Source organism: Ovis canadensis, chromosome 1 (genome assembly GCF_042477335.2).
Source record: "Ovis canadensis isolate MfBH-ARS-UI-01 breed Bighorn chromosome 1, ARS-UI_OviCan_v2, whole genome shotgun sequence".
NCBI classification, from domain to species: Eukaryota; Metazoa; Chordata; class Mammalia; order Artiodactyla; family Bovidae; genus Ovis; species Ovis canadensis.
The window spans coordinates 170,414,994-170,429,263 of record NC_091245.1 but is presented as its reverse complement, the minus strand read 5'-3'; positions in this window follow the sequence as shown (position 1 = coordinate 170,429,263).

Genomic DNA, 14,270 nt, shown 5'->3' with positions numbered 1-14,270 from the left:
CATCTGAGCCACCAGGGATGTAGTATTAATAAATGCCGCAGTTTTAGTTATGAACCTAATGAATCAGCATCATGATGCCTTATTAACACTAGGTTGAGAAAAGTTTGTTCATGTCTCTAACTGCCTAGTACTAAATCAATCAGTGGGTCTTCCCTGGTGACACAAAGGTAAAGAATTCACCTGCAAATGCAGGATCCCATGGTTTGGTCCCCAGGTCACGAAGATGCCCTGGAGAAGGAAATGGCAACCCATTCCAGTATTCTTGCCTGGGAAATCCCATGGACAGAGGAGCCTAATAACCTATGGTCTATGGGGTCGCAAAAGAGTCTAACATGACAGTGAAAAACTAAGGCTGGCAAGATTTCTTGCACTCCTGACCACTAGCCAGTCAAGATTCAGATGTTGCTCCTCAGGAGCAGAGAGCCAAAGCATTAATTTATTATATCTTGAAAAGTTCTTATCAACTACATGACATAATTTTTCAGCTTTAGTACAAAGGAACACCTCCAGTGCAAGATTATGAAATTCATTTGCAATTAACCCCAGCCCAGAATGTGTGCATGCATGCTCAGACACTAAGTTGTGTCTGGAATGATCACAGGAAAAAAAAAAATTATACATTTGATTTTCAGATAGTGTAAAGAAAGATAAGTGGAACAAGTATGTAATGCAAAATGAACTAACTTTTAGAAATCAATATTCATCCCCCAACCCATTTTTTTCCAACTGGATCATGTTTCTACCTAGGTGCACAGGTTTATTTTTCAGCTTTAATATCTAAAGATGTGTGTATAGGCATTTTTCTAACTTGTTAGTGATTTGTTAGATTGATACCTCAAGGGCCATACAATAGTTTTGTATTTGTCTCCGAAATGCTATGACTTTAAGAATAATGTTATAAATAGTAACACTGAACATTTTTAGAGCACTGAAGATATACGTAATACAAAGAGACAGATATGATCCTTACAACCCCATACCGACACAGATTTAACATTAATTTCTGATTAACTCAGGAATTCTCAGTTCAGCATCAGAACCCTTCAGTTCTCAGACATGAGTTTACCATCCTTTCTTCTCATATAGTGTGTGCCTGCAACCCTCGTTACCAAATCTGATTTATGAAGTCTGCAAGCATGGTGAAATGTGTTAATGTTACAGGAGAGATTTGCATTTCTTCTTTTGCTACCCTTCTAAAACACTTTTTCACTTTATCAGTGTCAGTCATTCAGACACCTCTTTGACAAGGGACTTGAAGAAAGATGACAGTACCAGAGTTGACAATGCTGGATCAAGTAAAAGCCAAGTTTTATGAATATTTCCTACAATTGCAGATGTTCATTTAAAAATAGAAGCATATTAATTATTGCAAGACTAAGGTATTTGCATTTTATTTCTGAGCAACAACAACAAAAAATGAAGTCAAAAGGCAAGGTGGGAAGAATGACAAGGCTGGTAAAGAAGGGCAGGCTAGCTGTGGGATGTTATCCCACAAGGGACCTTATTTTGCACAACGGGTGGTCAAGGGGAATTTTATCCCATTATCTTACAAGTACTGGAAGCTTTGCTTTTCAACCCCCTAGAGTGCTTATGGCAGGAATCCTGCTATTCCCCTGTTATTTTTGCAAGTAATTCTGCCAAAGATGCTATTTCTCTGGTTTACAACAGTTGATCACTGCTGTGAAATTCAGGCTGCAGATACAATTAATTAAAAAAAACAAAAACAAACAAACAAACAAAAACCAAAAGAGTAAGGGGGTCCAACACTCTAAAACCTACTTGCTCTTGGACAAGCTTTGCCAAATGCTCCACTTTAGAAGGCCATTAAGTCTTTCTGAACTTCCATTTTTATTTTAGCTGGTTGGTGATTACCTAGGTCCTGCTATCTAAACCAAGAACCTGTTCCTGCTCTTCTTTATGGGAATACTAACTATTCCCGAGAGATGTAAGTCTCCTTTGCTTGCCCGAGACAGAATTCCATACAATACACTTACTCATGAATGTTTATTGATTATAAAAGTTTGGCAGCTTTGAACATGCATATTCAGGCCATTTGCAATGGCTCTTTTCTTGCTCTCTGTACATCCTCAGCTCCACCAGCCCCTGCCTCATATACATCTTACTCAGATGATTGAACTTCCCTTTTAATCATAAAGCGTAATCAGTAAATACCTGCAAACTTATTCACATCCCCCACCCCCCACCTGCTAGTCATTGTTCTAATCTTTAGAGTGGCTCACTTAGGACAGTTAACAAGTGAGGGCCTCTGCTCCATGAAGGTACGGAACCCAGGGGCCAAGAGGGAAGTGCCCCTTTGCTGGTTTCCTGAGTAATGGATGAGCCAATCTGAAGTTAATTCCCACAATAACTAGTAAGCTGGGTAGTCTCCTTATCCCACCCCACTTTTCCCAGCAAATACTCCTGCTGTGCTTCCTTCCTGCTATCAGCCATTCACGGTGGAGTCTCTCCAGGACCCTTTTGCCTCAGACATGTAAAAATCTTCTATTAAACCACTGATGTTGAAGGAGGTAAGGAACAGGCCAAGCTCATTGCATCTTGAAAAAGAAGGAAACTCCATCTTACATTCCCAGTGAAGTTTATACTATGTGCCTGGTAGCCATGGAGATCATATACCTATGGCCGAACAGGCCTCCCAGACTCATAGACACCAGATTCAATACCAAGATTTCCCTTCGCCAGAAAGAATGTAATAGTCCCCTATGTAGTCAATCACTTTGTAACCTTGATGACACCCACTGGTGTAGGTTACAATGTACAACAGCTGACATTTCTGATTATGAATCATGGCTGTAACCTGATTGTATCTCCCTTTAACATTTTCCAGGCTAAGTTTAAGGAATTTGGGGATGTGGGCTTGAGCACATATATTTAAAATACATAAGGTTTTCACAGAAGTTGGTCAGGGTCCCTAGCTAAAGAGGAAACTCTGCCTCGGACTGCAGTGTAACAAACCACTCCACTATCCACACTGTCCTTCTGAGTGAGTTTGTGTCCCGGAGCATTTGGCTTTAACAATGTCTCTGTTGCTGACTCCAGGCTCTTTCTTCAGTGCTGGGGCTGAGTAAGTGCAGGGCTTGTGGGGTGTAGCCCACACAAAGCAAAAAAGCAAAAGAAAGGTTGTATGAAAAAGGGTAGCAATTTGTTTATCTGAGGTTGCGCTGAGATGCCTCTCATTTCCTTTATATGTGTGTGTGTGTATGTATGTGTGTGTGTGGGCGGGGGGGGGGGGGTGTCACATTCCTCATGATAGCAACCATTTCTGGATCTCTTCACTGCTAGATACCATTTGACCCATCAGCCCAACCTGGAACACGTTTACCATTTTACTTACCATACAGTGTTTTTTTTTTTTTTTTTTTTTTTTTTTTAATTTTTAGTTTTTTATTTTTTAAATTTTAAAATCTTTAATTTTTATTGGTAAGTATTGATATTTTCTTTGTCTTCCCTGCAAGAATATGAGATTAAGGCCAGAAAGGAATATCTCAGTCCTGCTAATCATTTTATCACCACTGCCATACAGACAACCTGGCACAGGGTGACATTTACTTAATTTTTACCATATCCATGAATAATAGGGTTTATTTTGTTATCATGGTTTCCTCTCTTATGTACGATTGTAATAGACCAACTGAGTTTACCAAAAAAAAAAAAAAAAAGTTCTCCACGGTGCACTTCCCTGCAATGGTTCAAAAACTAAATTGAACTCGGCATTCATGAATCTGAAATTCCACTGGTGGGGTTAAAGTTCTATATCCTTCATTCAATTTCAAATACAATTGCAAAGCTAATAGCTAGAGTGTGAAGAAGATTTTATTAATCACAACGTTCAGTTAGAGCAAGACTCTGCTGAAACCAAAGCAAATAAATTATAGGCATAGCTAATAAGGTCAGGAAGCTGCTAGTACCAAAATCCTGGGAATATCCTCTAAATCTCCAAATTACCTTTAACTGGCTTAAGTAACTGCTTTATAAATGGATAGTCACATATGAATAGTTATTCTAGAATAGATGTTTCCATTTCTCCTCTGAAAACATGAGCTGTGAATTCCCTCTTGCTTTTTCATAGCCTCCTCTGTAGAACTCAAGTCCCCTCGATACTATTTCCAACAGTGAATGTGAAATGGTTGAAGGGTAAGAACCCAAGCTGTTGCAGCCAGCAAGCAGTTTTACATGCTATTATGCTGCAAGGTCAATAAATGGCCTGTTACTTTAAATATTTAAATTATCTTCCTAGGAAGACAATGTTCAGCAGACTCCCCATCTTCCCGAAGAAGTAGAATTTAACACACCTTGCTGCCTCCACATAATGAAAAAACAGATACTGAAACCATGGCCGGGAAGAACAGGAATAAAAACAAAGTTTCATAAGGACTTTTCAGGCAAAGTTAGTTCTGTTTAGTCAATCTCAGTGTAGGGTCCCCAAACCAGCAGAATTAACTTTGCCAGGGTTAATTCTCGAAAGAATCACAGTCTTTGGGCCTCATCCGAGTCACTGAGTCAGAAAATATGTGGGTGGGACCCGTTGAACAAGCCATTCAGTTGATTTTTAAGGCAGGCTGAATGAAGCTTGAACACCTGTCATCTAAGGCAGTAAGTAGACTCAGGCCTTTTTTCAAACTACTACATATAGGAGACATTAACTGACCTACCCCTATAGTTTGTGAGGATTCTGTTAAAATCATAACTGCAAATGCATTAAGGATCTTGATTTTAAAAGTATTCATGTTAGTGTAGCTGTGGATAGAAAACACACATAAACACACAGCAGAAAAAGAATGTCAAAGGAACTCAGCTTAACAGATACCAATTGTATTAAAATATTATAATTCTAATTATATTATGTTGTAAATTGTTATAATCTGTAACAATAAAAACAATATAGTTTGGAATAGGAATAGTCTAACCAATAGAAGATAGCTTAGCCTATAAGCCAACCTTAAATTTATGCAAGTTTCACATATGAAGTGTGAGATCATACAAGTCACTGGAAAGGGCAGTGGCAGAAAATGATTCAATAAATAAAAATTGGAAATACAGTTTTCTGTATAGCAATGAAATGGAATTAAAAGCTTATCACTACAGCAATGAAAATCAATGCCAAATAGACGGAGACTTTAAAACGTAAAAAAAAAAAATCTTTTTTTAAAGATTTAAATAAATTCATATATTTTACTTTGTTTTAATAATATTTTATTTACAAGGCACAAAAGTCACTGACCAGAAAAAAAGATGAATATTATATGTGTATTAATCAATTGTATTAATTAAAACATATTTTTGAAGAAAATGAAAAAACCCAAGTCACACTCAAAGAAAATATTTATATTTTATAACTGCATATTTATATATATAAATAATTATAGTACATAACAACTAACAAAGGGTTAGTATCAAGAACATACAAAGAACTCATGTAAATACCTTTTAAAAAAGATTTTTAAAAAACAACAATAAAGACATGGGCAAAGCAAAATCCTTTTGAGCAATATGAAGATAAAATCTCAGTTGTAATTAGGAAAGCAATATCACAATGAGATATCATTTTAACCCCCCTTATTTAATCAACTTAAATGAAGTTTAACAATGTTGTGTTGAAGGAGAAATAGACTGAGGATCTCCTTTTACACTACAGATATGAATGTGATGGTTATAAGTTGTCTTAAAAGCAAATTAAGATTTATCTGCTAAACAATGGCAGACTATAGCTCCATAATTTCACTCTTGGGAAAATACAAGGGTATCTTACATATGAGCATCATGAGACAAAAATATTCACTGCAACACTAATTGATTAGAGACTGAAAACAATATAAATTCCCACAAAGGGGAAGATTAGTAACTATAATATAGCAATTTAACACAATCGAATGTTGTGGCATGGAATCACACAGAGTGGTTTTAATAATAGAAAACAATAAAACTAAGCCCCCAAAGACTATAACTGTATGACATTCTTTTATAAAGTTCAATAACAAGTAAAACTAACAATGTATTCTTTAGATATACAATGATGTTCAAGAGAATGATGAACACAAAATTTAGGATAGCAGTGATCTCCATGGGGAAGTTGAGGGCTAGTGGAGGAAAACAGTTTGTGTGAATTGTGGATTTATTTTAGATATTCATTGGAATGTACATTATGTTATTATATTATTTAAAAAGTAAAAGAAAACAGTATAAAAAGATAATATATACAAAAGATAATGATGAATAATGAACTAAAATTATGATTAAACTAATTCTGTATTTCTGAAGTTCTTAAATTCAAAATGTAAATAAGAGAGAAGAAAAAAAGAGGAAAAGGAGAAGGATGAGGGAAGAAAAGGAGGCAGGGTGGAAGGGAGGAACTCTGGTAGGCAGGCAGTCTGGGTATATATTTAGTATATTATTTTTGTGGTTTCATAGTCATTCCCATTCTTGATAAGTTGTTACTAGCCATCCTAGTGTAGGAAAGATTTCTGGAGAAGGTGATGGCAACCCACTCCAGTGTTCTTGCCTGGAGAATCCCAGGGACGGCAGAGCCTGGTGGGCTGTTGTCTATGGGGTCTCACAGAGTCGGACATGACTGAAGCGACTTAGCAGCAGCAGCCATCCTAGTGCAGGAAAGATTTCTGGAATATTTCTATTACCTCCTCTATTGATTCCTCTGTGCTTTGACAGATTGCTATATGAATATTTCCCCCAGTGCCTTGCATCAGAAGCAAGTGATAAGTAAAGAATAAAGATCTGAAAGATAATGTGTTAGAAACCAGTTTATGGAAAATTCTTCCAGTTATCATAGATGTAAAATTATAAGCACAAGATTCATTTCTCATTAACACCTAGTCAAACTGTATGTTCCATCTATGAAGAATATATTTAACAATGCATCATATATAAGTATAAATGAATAACACATTATTATGGGAATCACATTAAATACAATGCATGGAATTCTGTGTTTGGGATCACAAACATATGATGTCACATATGTTTACATACCCTCAATATTAATAAAAAAATTTTAATCACTCATGATTGAAGAAAGATTTTTCTATTCTTGATGTAGAAGTGCTACTATAAAGTCATTTTTATATAAAGTGCTAAAAAGAACACAGCAAATATATATATATGTATAAATATTTACATGTAGAGAAAAAGGAGTATTATAAAGTTGCAATAGAGAATTAATCAATTAAAATGTTAGATTTTTTAAAAATTGGATTTTTGTGGTATTTCTCCTTTGTTGAAAATCTTTAACTTGGTTTATTTTTGTTTTCATATTAAATAAGTATTTACTTTTATCCTAATTTTATATTTATGAATTCAAAAATTTTTGAAGAGAGCCTACCAAAATGTATACAACCTTCAACATTTTTAAATATCTGGGTAGACCCCTTCCCAACCCTTTAAAAAACATGTGAAATCAGCTTCTTCTACTTACCCTAAACTGAAACACCCATTCCTTTCATTCGCTTTGCTCTCCTTTGCTCTCAATGTGTTTGCAGGCAGGACCAAACCAAGATACCTGATAAAGGCCATTTTTTTGTGTGTTTGTGACAAAAGTTTAGACAAAAAGATGTAAAAAGGAATGGGATGGGAATGAAAAACCAATATACCCTAGTCTATGTGTGATAAGTCACTTCAGTTGTGTTTGACTCTTTGCAACCCTATGGACTGTAGCCTGCCAGGCTCCTCTGTCCATGGGATTCTCAAGGCAAGAATACTGGAACAGGTAGGCCATGCCTTTCTCCAGAAGATCTTCCCGACTCAAGGACTGAACCTGCATCTCTTGCTTCTTGAATTGGCAGGTGGGTTCTTTCCCACTAGCACCACCTGGGAAGTCCATATAATTTATGCCAAGTCTTATAACAGTGATTATATTGTATCTCATTTTAGTCATGTAAGCGATATTCTGTGCAACCCTGTATTTTCCATGATGAAATTCTGAATCCATTTTCTGCATAGAAATGTCATTACAGAGGTATTCTGGATGTTTCCCTGAGAAACTCAACCATTATGTATAACTTGACTTTTTATGGGGAAATGAATTCTGAGTTGCAAACAAGAGATTTGCAAAAGTCCTTTTAAAAGAAAACCTTTCCCTCAATCAGAACTTGAAGGGTCTTATTGTGCTTCTTATCTCTGTTTTTAGTACCTCAATTTATTTGGCAGCAATACAGAAGTAACAATTCAACTTGTTTTCCAGGAAAAGATGATAAATGAAAAGGATAAGACCTAAAATTAAAGACTTGGTTTTATTTTTTCTGAGTGCAAAAGGCCACAAATGTCTCTGTGTGAGTAAAATCTTAGGAAGAAGAAACACTTTTTGGTTGATATCAAACTTTGAGAAGACAGTTTTAAAAACGTAAAAAGACTAATGGAATTTGGGCTTTAATTCTGGTTCTTTCCCTTATTTACTTTAGGTACTTAGGGTTTAGGAAAGTCCTTCAATATCTCTGGTCAATAAGACTCACAACAGAATAATGGAGGTTGGGACCACCTGGTCTCTAATGTCTGTCTTGATTTCACAGTCTTTCATTTTGTGAACAAGACAATCAGAAAACACTCATTTAAAAAAGACATTAAAGACAATTGTTCTTTTTACCAATCTCAAAGTAGAAAAAGTAAATTCCTTTTACATATCAGATTATTTAAACCCAACTGCCCCTGGGTTCAAGGTTTCCATAGTTAAAGAAAGATCACTCAAAGATCCATCCTTAAAAGTTAGAAAATTTTTGTAAAACCAAAATACCACTTCAGATAACAGCTGTTCTTTTACATCATTGACTGATGATAATAAGAGGTAGTTAATTTAAAAAAGGTGAATACTCAGTAATAATTTTTTCACTGATATTTTCTACTTTATAAAGGTAAAGATTAAGGAAGGTCTTACCACTTGTTATAAACGTGCTGCAATTTCAAAATGCAAATAAATAGTGTCCCATTTACTAGAAAATTAAGCCTAATTCAGCAGAGAAAGGCACTGAAATTTTTAAAAAGATCTGAGAGAAGGCTCACACTTCTGAGGCATGTACACTTGAATTTAGAATGCAGTCATTTTACTGCTATCTGTACCAGTTTTCATTTTTAGCAAAGGCAAGGAAAATTAAAAATATTCAGGCAGTATGTATGTCATAAATGTAACTACTGTTTATTTTAAATCATTTCATTCCTTTTTATGATTTTTTAAAAGCAGCTGTTGCCTTTGCTACATGTTTATTCCAATCAATCAACCTCTTGCTCCAACATTTGCAACGAAATCTAAAAAATCACAAGCTGCAATGTATCTATCTACTCATCTTGGCAGCTATGAAGAGAAATCAAATGAAAAGCATTTTATGTTAAGGGGTAAAAGATCCATCCACATTTACATTTATATTTAGCTGTATTGAGTTTGCAAGCTCAAGTTTTAGGATGAAATAAGAGCAAAGTTTTCTGAAGTCTTGGCCTGAGAGACAATGAAAATCCATATGATTTCAGAAAACCATAAAACCTTCAGGCCCATCATGCTCTGCCTGTAAAGAAAATTGTCTACAAGCATTTTAGCTGAATTTTGAAAGGAAAGTTTATGTCAGAATTCTTGTGAGAAATTTTCTTCACCACCTATTGCTAAGCAATTTATACTATAGGATGCTTGACCACCTCTCTGGATTCTAGGAGAAGTTTCTTGAATTCTCTTAGTGATCAAATGAGAGAGACACAAACAGAGAGAGAGAGCCTCAAGAGAAGTAAATGAGTAGATATCTGACAACCCACCAAACGTTGTTTTGAATGTAAAAATTATTATTACTATTCTCTAAAAAAAAAAGCCATTTTAACAATCACTTTTTAACATTTAGAGAAAAGAGTGGGCACATGTCTATTTATTTCTATAAATCCTGTCTCCTGTTTTGATATACCTTTATTATGAAGTGGGTGGAGGAGTAGGGAATACACATTTCATCTGGGGCATCAGACCAGTCTGCATTCTTTTGGAAACCTCAGCACAGAAGAAGACTGCTGTCTCCACTTTCTCACACACACTCTCCTGTGCTGAGAATAGGTTCATTGATTTCTGGAATATAGACATAAGAATCCAGTATCCACAGAAAAAAACAATATCTCTTCTTCACTAAGAAGATGAATTAGTTTTAATCAATATTAGAAGAGTAAAATTCCTTGTTCTAATATATAATTGTTATGGCTATGCAGATATCTCCATGACAGCAGGAATAATGTCCATCTTACTTATTGCTCCATTCATTACATTTAGAGCATATGTGACACTCGATAGTCTTCAACAAATGTTTGTGGTTGAATAAGTATATGGATAGAAACTATAGTTAGGAAATACACTGACAATTTCCAACCAGATAAACTTTTAAACAATTGTTTAAAAGAGGTAAATGCGTTTGATATAGGCTTTCATGACATAAGATGGTGTGCTAGAGTGAAAGGTGCAAAATGAGATGACATATGCATAAAATAGGAAGCATACATAAATTGTTAGTTTTCCTCTCCACAACATTACACTGATTCTGATTTTAAAATCACTAAGTGCATGCCCAATACCCATTAAAATAAACCATCTCGTGTACTTTAAGTTCTATGAAGGCTAGGGCAATATCCATTTCAATCTCTGCATTTTGTTTTCTCAACTCTTGGTACAGTGCTTGGCACACAGAAGACGTTTAATAAGTATTTGTCAAATAAGTGAATAAGGTATAAAAGAATGAATGAAAAATGGCCTCGAATTATTGATTAGTGGGAAATATTTTTGAAAAGTAACTTGTGTTTGTTCATTTGTCAATTTCCTGATGTATAGTATTAAAAGCTCCTTTAAGGAAAACCATTTTCTCATAATTATCAGTGAAGAATAAAATAAATAAATTGTGAATAATTGCAAAATAGAATTTTACATACAGAGTTCCTTTTTTAAAAATGTTCCAGGCAAGAAGGACCTGACAGTTGACATATTCCTAGAGTCAGGAGTTACCCAGGGGTTGACGATTCTTGAAGGAAGATCTAAAGTGAACAGAGGCTTGGCCACAATGGCGAGCTCCAGAAGTTTCCAACAGGTGCTCCCCTTTCCTCAGATATGTTCATTGCTAAGCAGCTGGTTGTCAGTGGTGGTAAAGATAAGGTCCACTGTACTTACACAAGACTCTCTTGGTAGGAGTTACTGTTTCCAAGCTCAGAAAAGAATTCAGGAGATATTATCTGTATCTAACATGTCAGATGAATAGTGTACCTACTTTTCTCCACTAAATGAAAGAAGGACGAGAAAAAATATTAAGCTAAAAAAATATTATATCTGGTTTTAGATTGGCAACATGAAGAACAATGAAGTAGTACAAGTAAGACTCTAACTGTGTTCATTTCTGTTTCGAAATAGTCAAATGAAAGAAGTTGTATCCCTGAAGAGAATTAAAGTGCGGATTCTGACAGAGGGGTTTTAGCCAATATTGATACCAAGACTTCTGCAAAGATCTCGCCTCATGCAGATCTTATTGGGCATCACCATGGCTGGGACCAACACAAGAGATGGGAGTGAAAGGAATTTCACTGTGAGGGGTACCCTCACCACCTGGGTAACATGCTCTTAGTAAGAATGAGAATGGAATGCAAACTCATTTAACACTTTTTCTACACAGTATTTGCTATCTCTCTCCTTCCTTTCAGAAAGAATTCTAGGGCATTCTGCCTTTTAACAAAATGGTGCTCACCTGTGACTTGAAAAATCTGCAAGGAGTACACACTCTACAAATTCAAGATCAATTCCAAACCCTTCCATGTGTACAGTTTTGCAATTCAGTGGTTCTTTTTCTATAAATATAAACTTCATGTCTTGAGAGCAAGCACCTTACAACTACTAAACTTTCATGTCCAGTCTTCAGAAGTCTGAGGTGAGGTTCTGTCCCCATCTACTCCTCTCACCTGGCTGTCTGCCAACAGCTAAGCCGGATTCCCACACGCAGGAGGGTGGATCTTGGGTCCACAAGGCTTAGCAAAGCACAGAACTCTGTGTCCTCATCTACTTTGCCACAACTTCCAGTGCAAAAGCCCCTTTGCTGTCCTGCCGGGAGACTCAGCTCCAGCAGCCATGCTTTTCAACCACAGTACCCTGTGACAAAACGTGTGGACCACGCACGATTTCTTCCACCGGCTGGCTTTCCTGGCATTTGAATAAAAGTAAAAATAGCAAACAAAGAGGGAGAAGAAAAGTGACAAGCTGAACCCTGCAAAGAGAAAGAGGACAAGGTACAGAAAATCAGCTCCAGATTGCTGGGGAGGGGGTGGGGCTATGATGAACTGATACTGCCATCTAGTGGCTTCACTGCACGCGGAGAAAAATACTAAATCAGTCTCCCTCCTCGTGCAGTGATGTGTTTATTTTTTTAGTTCTAGGGAAAAAGAGAATACAGTTGGCACTTGAATGATGTGGTGTTTAGAGCTGCCCAACCCCTGCAATTGAAAAAAGGCCACTGCTATATCAGCTTCAAAAACACAGGGATTAATAAATGATTCACCCAAGGGCAGGAAGCTGGAACAGTTTAGACCAAATCAGAACTCACACCCTAGTTCTTTTCATTTCACATATTGTGATCTCTAATCAAACACACACGTTTTCCCACACTGAGTTAATTTTAAAATCTGTAAAATGAAAATACACATACTATATTTTTTGAAAAGAAAAACCTGTGTTTAAGTTGACCCATGCAATTGAAACCAGTGCCCTGCAGAGATCCACAGTTCTTGTCTAAATGAGCCAGGACTGTGATGGGGACAAATGTGTTTTGCCTTAGTAAACGGCTTCCATCTTCCTTGGGAAAAAGAGAAAGACAGAGGAAACCTTTCCCGAACTGCCTTGCTGTCTTTACAAGTGTGTCCTCAGCTTTTCTATTTGAGACTTTCTATAGGTATCTTTCTCTTTGCAAGCATCTGTTTCCCCTACACTAAGGTTGCCAAATTAATGTATAATTGGGCTTAACTGGTGGCTCAGATGGTAAAGAATCCTCCTGCAATGCAGGAGACCCAGGTTTGATCCCTGGGTGGGGAAGATCCCTTCGAGAAGAAATGGCAACCAATCCAGTATTCTTGCCTGGACAATCCCATGGATAAAGGATTCCATGGATGGAAACCCATCCAGTATTCTTGCCTGGGGAATCCCATGGACAGAGGCTCCCCTGGACAGAGGGACAACAGTCCATGGGGTCACAAGAGTTGGATGTGACTTAGGGATTAGAGAACACAGTGACAGAACTTGAAAAGTTATTGCTTGAGGGTGGAAGGATAGAATAAAAGTGTAAAAGGACAGATGGAAGTTTCAGGGGTGATGAAAGTGTTTTCATTCTTGTTTGGGATGATGTAGGTGCATGCATGGTAAAGTGTCACCTGAAATGCAGGAGATCCAAGTTCGATCCCTGGGTAGGGAAGATCCCTTGGAGAAGGGAATGGCTACCCACTTCAGTATTCTTGCCTGGAGAATTCCATGGACAGAGAATCCTGGCAGGCTACAACCATGGGATGGTAAAGAGTCAGACATGACTGAGTGACTAACACACACACACACATAAAAGCAGATATTGATATATGTAGATAGATACAATTGAATTTAAACACCTAACAATTATTTAGTATAAGGATGTCCGTGCAATATTTAGGATATGTTAAAATTTTAAAAATCCATCCTTTATCTAAAATTCAAATTTAATTGACCATCTTGTATTTTTTATTTGACAACTTTACCTCACTCCCAAGTAATGACACAATTTTAGATGACAAGTTTCTGTTAGAACTAACCTGAAGTGAAGCTGTCTGTGAGAGAAATATATTATTGTATATAAATATAAATTGTAAATATATATTGTATCATCTTTGCTACCATGACCATTATTACAGTGGTACTATGATAAACACCAGAAAAAGAATAATTAATAATAATGGTAATATCTTAGGCATTGAATCAAAGTCCATATTGATTTTTCATAGGGAATTCTCATTCATTCTGTGATGTGTCTAGAGGTAAGAACTGGTAGGAAGCAGACAATGTTTGAAAATATAGTCATTAAAATATATCCCAGACTGAAAATCACATAGTGATTAGAAGCCTGTAAGTTTGTTAAATTGACCTTAATGTTATTAGCCCAGAGCTTACATGTAGGTGAACAAAGAATTATGAATTGTCACTGTAAAAGAGAGTGAATTGTGAATAAAAGGACACCTCACTTGCCAGGAAAACAACAGTCTAAAAAAGACCTAAGTGTCTTAGCAGTTATAGTTTTCAG